Source organism: Aquila chrysaetos, chromosome 18, assembly GCF_900496995.4.
Source record: "Aquila chrysaetos chrysaetos chromosome 18, bAquChr1.4, whole genome shotgun sequence".
NCBI classification, from domain to species: Eukaryota; Metazoa; Chordata; class Aves; order Accipitriformes; family Accipitridae; genus Aquila; species Aquila chrysaetos.
Window position 1 is genome coordinate 946,643 of NC_044021.1, and position 6,000 is coordinate 952,642.

The 6,000-nt window shown below is 40.2% G+C and overlaps 1 long non-coding RNA gene across 2 annotated transcripts in view; it reads left to right on the forward strand.

Annotated features, from left to right (window-relative positions):
- LOC115353164 overlaps positions 1-1,329 on the forward strand; it is a 28,372-nt gene extending 27,043 nt beyond the window's left edge. For both annotated transcript variants that reach the window (XR_003927464.1, XR_003927463.1), the window contains one exon: positions 469-1,329. This is a non-coding gene — a long non-coding RNA (uncharacterized LOC115353164). The remainder of the gene's footprint in view (positions 1-468) is intronic.
- The last annotated feature ends 4,671 nt before the right edge of the window (positions 1,330-6,000 follow it).

The window sequence follows — 6,000 nt, forward strand, 5'->3', positions numbered from 1 at the left end:
CAAGATTACTCAAGATTAAGCAATAGCTACAAGAGCATAAATGAATGTTTGAATGCATAAATGAATTTGAAGTAAGTTAAACAAAAGTTCTTATTGGTTCTCATTGAGAGAAATTGTTATTCTCACTGGGAGTTTATTTGTTATCTTCCGTTGGTAGTTGTCTATCCTACTGCAGCCTGCTGTAACAGTAATTGCACATGATACAAGCTTAATAGCGTATCTGTCTCTGGGGTAGATAAATGTTATTACAATAATTTTCATCTTTTATTAGGAATGATAATTTATATAAGCATATCCTGTAGGTGAATGAAACTTAAATAGGCTGTATATCAAGGGGGGTTTATTCCACATGTCATTTTTACCCTCTATTTGCTGCAGTTGCCACCTGAAAACAGCTGTATGTTCTGTGTGTGTGTTGAGATGTACGGATATTCAGCTGCAGCTCCTTTTTTTTTTTTTTTTTTTCAGTTTTGCAGGGATTACTTCCTACAGCTTCATTAATAGAGGTCACAGAAATGGAGATCTGGAAGTGACCTCGTCCAAGAGATCATCTAGTCTTAACCCCATGCACTGAGGAAGGAGACAAACCATCCTTGACAGACACTGGTCTATCTCAAACAGTGAAGAACATTTTCCCTGTTTTCTCCTAGGTTTTCTGTTTCACTCCTCTACCATCCTACAGTTTCAGTGTTTTTCCTGTCACCCTGCTATCAAGTCCTTTTGTAGATTAAGCTCATTTTTCCTGTTACACCTCTCCAGTGGTCACAAAGAACAATTTATCTCTCTCTCCCAATAGCTTACCTTTTTTTTTAAAGAAATCTTAATTCCTTCAACCTGCAGACTAGCCAGAGAAAGCTCACTAGAGACTTTTGCAACCTACATTACCCAAAACTGGAGATAGAGCTACTCAAAACGGGACACAGCTTCAGCTGAGGCCTTAGGAGGGAAGAGCAGAGTGAGGTCCCCATCAGCCCAGAGAGGTGATGGGGAAAAGATTTTTCTTAGGAATGAGTGGGCATGTGCAGAGTTTGCTCAACCCACTGAAGTCTGCTGGACTGGGGGAAAGGCCTTGTATTAAAAGGATTCACCAGTGGTGGGGCTGAGGACTGGTTTTCAATGAATTTTACTTAGTACTTCAGCCAGAAAGTAGAGTTTTGCTGCTCTCCCTCCACACACTTATGAATGTGTTCTCTCATGCGTTGCTGAAGTAATTAACGAAAATATGAAGTGGAGCCAGGCTTACATTGAATCCTGAGGGATCTGACAGACTGTCCCAGTCTGGAAGAAAACCACAAGGAACCAAAGCATCATGGTGCCTTACAATTAAAATTATGGTTTGTTAGAATGACCTCATTCCATTTACCACTCGGGAATGTTAAAACACTTCCCTTGGTGACTGACATGAAACTAGGTGATAGAACATATAGCCACCTTCACAATTAAGTATTTGACAGATTGTTACAGGAGCTCTTGGGGAGAATTTTGGACAGTTCAGGATATTTTCCCAGGAAGTTCCTGCTGAGCCTAGATCATTTTTCGTGCTTAGCTACTGATTAATGTCCTGGGTAGAAAATCTGGCTGGCCCAGATATTCCCATTCCTGTTGCAGAAGTGACCACATCATTGTACATCAAGAAAATAGATGTAAGTAGTCAGTAAAAACTGTTTCTGCAGAGGTGGACAAGGGACACTTCAAAAAAAAAAGTCAAAACAAGGCAGGAGGGGACCCACCCGAGTATATGTGTGCAAGTAAGGAAGTGCTGACAGGACAATATTGTGGGAAAACTCTCACACTTTTGCCAGGAAAACAGCATGACCAGGTGCTTATCTGAACCTTGAATGGGGAACAAATAAGAGAATTTAGAGACTTGAATATTACACAAACAATGCATTTGCACAAGTAGTTGAGGAAATGCCATAATCTTCACTCTCTGTTAGCGGGGCAAGAAAGAATATAACCTCTAGTATTATGTAAGATTGACTACCTGCATGGGCTGCATACGTCCCAGGTTTTAAGAATATTTTAGCTTAGCAGGCAAAAAAGGCTAACCTTGGCATGATATAAGATTATTACAGCTCTTTCCTAGGAAATATTCATTGGTTTTAACCACTTTTTATGCTCCTGCAGTTCCTTTCTCATTTGTTATCAAACCTTTAGCTTCTGCAACAAAAACAGCAAAGATTCTACTGATAGACACTTCCTTACTTCTTTTTAATAAAAAGACAAAGAATCAATACAGCAATGCTACTTTGTGTACTGTGTAAGACAGGGTCCTATGGAAAAAATACTATGTGATCATGTAATCAGAGATCGTATTGTAAACCATATGTGGAAGAAAAGATAAGACAATATTAAATAAACATTGTTCTGGCATTTCTTAGCTTTGGCTTCACATTTTCTGTATTTTATTGGTAGTTTCTTATATTTAAAGAAAAAAATGGAAACAGTCACATCACTGGAGGTGCTGGGAAACTTCACTTGTAGGTAATGCTGTCAGATCCTTCTACATGAGCAATAACAATGGAATCTTGGTGTTGCATAAATCATGTATCTTTTGACCTATACTTCTGAATGTTCACAGCCCACTGCACTAAGCAGCAAACTCCCCAAAGCAAAGTTGTCCACATAAGCAAAGTCTCCACCTTGCCTGGGAGAAATGCAATTGAACTGTGGGAAAGTGTTTTATGAATGTCTGTCAAGTTATAGGGTAATCCTGTTACATTCACAAACAAGCAAAAGCAAATCTACAAAAAAAAAAAAAGATAAAAAGGACACGAGAGTACTGCAAATTGGTAGTAATTTTTAAGTGGGATGCTATATCAAATTTGTGGGCATTTATTCTGTGTGAATGTTTACTGAAAGTGAACATTGGAAAGTTTGGCTCTACAAATATTGTGTTAAAGAAATTGGGAAAGTTACATTTGCTGTGTCTCTCCAGTAAACACCTGGGAAAATGTCAGAGCTTAATGGTACTCCAGGTCAATTACATGAAAACATAACAGTGATTCTTCAGCTTTGTGTTTGTTTTTCATGTTTCCTTTGCTCGATTCCTGGAGGGTTTCCAAGCAGAGCTTGATTTGGTGTGAAATAATTGCCCAAGTTTCCCTGAAGAACTAGTATGAAAATGTAAAGGATATAATGCTCTGTTAAGAAGTGGTTGGGAAGATGCTAATGCCATCAGGTCTAGCATAGGCACTGACACAGTCATACCAAGATGCTCAATCTGTTCATCCAGGTGTTTTCCTGATAGACGGGTAAAGTTCCTGCCCCATTTCTCCTGACTGTGGAAACATTTTTGACATGTGTGGCATGGTCAGAACAATGGATTTGGTTTGTTATGCTACTCTAGCTGCAGGATAGCAGTGGGGCTGCCCCACAGGTAACGCCAGACAGCACCAATAACATGATTTGATTTTTTTCAGTCCCTTTTCCATTGTTCTGACCCTCCTTTTCACTGCTCTTGTACCACCCTTTCTCCACTCCCGCTTCCTCCCAAATAAACAACCCACTCCTAATTACTTCCTCCCCATTGATCCTGATTTTACTACACTGAAATTTTGTATTTCTGATACTTTTACTTTCAACCTAGCCTTAAATTATATTACTGATATAGTTACACAGGTACTGTTTGCCTTGCAAGACTCCACTCCCCAAAAGGTCTCCAATACTCCCCTTCCATGATCTACAAAGTCTGGCCATTTTTCTCACTTGACTTTTCCTTAGCCACCTGTGAAGTCCAGCCATCTTTCACAGTGTTTTCTTGAACTTTTGCCAGCTTTTTACACTGTTATCTGACTCATCCAGCAGCTGCTAATGTAGTAGTCCTCCATCTTCTGTTCAGTTAACCTCAAGCCAGGGCTTAGTCAGCAACCTCATCATCTGCCCGGGGCATTCACAATTAATTCAAGATTTAAGTAGTATAATACACTGGTGAACAAACCACAGAGTTATTTTATTGGAATTGTGGGACAGAATGAGGAAACAGTTAATTGTGCATATATTTATTACCAGGCAAAAAAGTAGGAAGCCACTAGTCAGGGACTAGATACCTGCCAGGAATAGTGCCTGCACTATTCTTAATAATGAACATAGGGTAAGGGCCTGGTTTGGTGTAGTGGCTATAGCAGCAGAAACACTGAAAAACTGAGATACACGTGACAGAGCTATTTGCAAGGTGACCCTGACAAAAAACTGAGAGCACGTCTCAGCAGAGGTTTGGAAACCTGAGTACCCATTTCTTGCTTCATGGATGCAAGGAAAGTGAATTTTGAATATCCTCTTTTGTAAATGAAGAGCATTGCACCTAGTTGTTTGTGGTGCCTCTGATAACAATGTACTCAGGTGGTGGTTTTGGTTTGTCAGGATAAAGGTGTTTGGGGGCTGCCCCACATGGAAGACTGTTGTGCCCCCTGGTGCCACATGAGAGGAAGATCCTAATGTCAACAAAAAGAATAAAAACAAGTCATGGATGTGGATGTTGAGTAGCGCCCAGTGGTTTACCAATAGAAATGGAGAAACCAGCTTCCCATCTGCAAGTGCTCAGGGCAAACAGCTTGAAATTAATCCTGTTGCCAAAGCGGGGTGTCAGCAGGGACTTGGAAGAACCATGGAAGATTATTCTGATCAGCAGAAAGGGGTCAACGATAGACACAATGTTTTCCCTTTTGGGGAGTAATCAGATAACGCATCATCCTGGAGGCCATTGTAAAGTGGATGGTTGTTTTCCTTCTTTTATAGTTGTGTCAGTAAGAAAGTAATTGGTCGATGTCATTATTATTGAAAAATAGTCAGACTCTTGTGGAAATTCATCATTCTTCTAAGGAGCTGGATGGTTTAGGTAGAGCAGGGAATTTAGTTAGGAGGTGTCTGTTACACAGGGATGAAAGGAGGAAAGGGGAAGAAGGACATGGACTTGCAGCTGATGGTGAAGACTATGGAAAAACACAATAGGTCAGGCCACATTGAATGGTAAAGCTTCCATCAGCATGTAACAGTGTGAGAAGCACCGGCTCCATTTCTTTCCCTTCTTGAAATGCAGGTCACAGTTAGAGTGGTGTCTTTTAGATCCTGTTAGGTCATAGGTGGGGGGAAAGGATGTTTAGGGCAATAAAGAAGTTGTTGGAGAGAATATGAAAGAAGCACTAATTTCAGTACAAAGGGCAAAGCTGGACTGAGGGCCAGAACCTTGCTCTAATCACTTTGCAAGAGCTGAGACAAGCTGCTGAATATGTTCTAGAGGTGTTTTCACATTCCTTACAATGGTGTCAAGGAGACCTGTCACTGCTTCAAATTTAAAATCAATGATAGTTCTGGAAGAAAAGAACATATAAAATGTTATTGCAGAAGGTGGCTTCAGGCAATTGCTAATTAAGCAGATGTAAACCTTTCCTGTGAGAACAGCATGTTAAAAACCCAATGAACTACATCAGTGCTAGATAAAATTAGGATGTTCTGCCAGCATTCACACCCTTGGGATGCAGCAATAAATGAACAGAATTGGCCCATGATTATGTTCTGTGTGATACTTCATATGACTTGGCAATAAACCTTGAGGCTCCAAGCACATGCTTACAACAACAAATCAGTATTGTGGCTGCTGCTAGATTCAAGTTCCTGAGATGATATTTCTTTGATAAGGTCATGTCACAGGTTGCTTAATATTCTCTTCAATGTTTGGGTGGTTTAGCACAATGCTAGAAGGGACACCAAAGTAGGAAACAGGCTGACCACAGGTGATCAAAAAAGTTGATGAATTTGCTATATGCTGGCAGAGTAGGGGACAGTTAAGTATGACAAATTTATGACATTTTGAGCATTAACTGGGAAGCCAAGTGTATCACTGGAAGAGAAAAAGAGAAGGCCTGATGCAGAAGGTGACTTCTGGTGGAAATCAACACCATCTGAAATCATCTACACTGTTACAAGACAAATTACAGGTATGATTGAGATGGGAACTGGATATTGTGGTCTCTTCACTTAATTTCATGCCAGCTGCTTTAC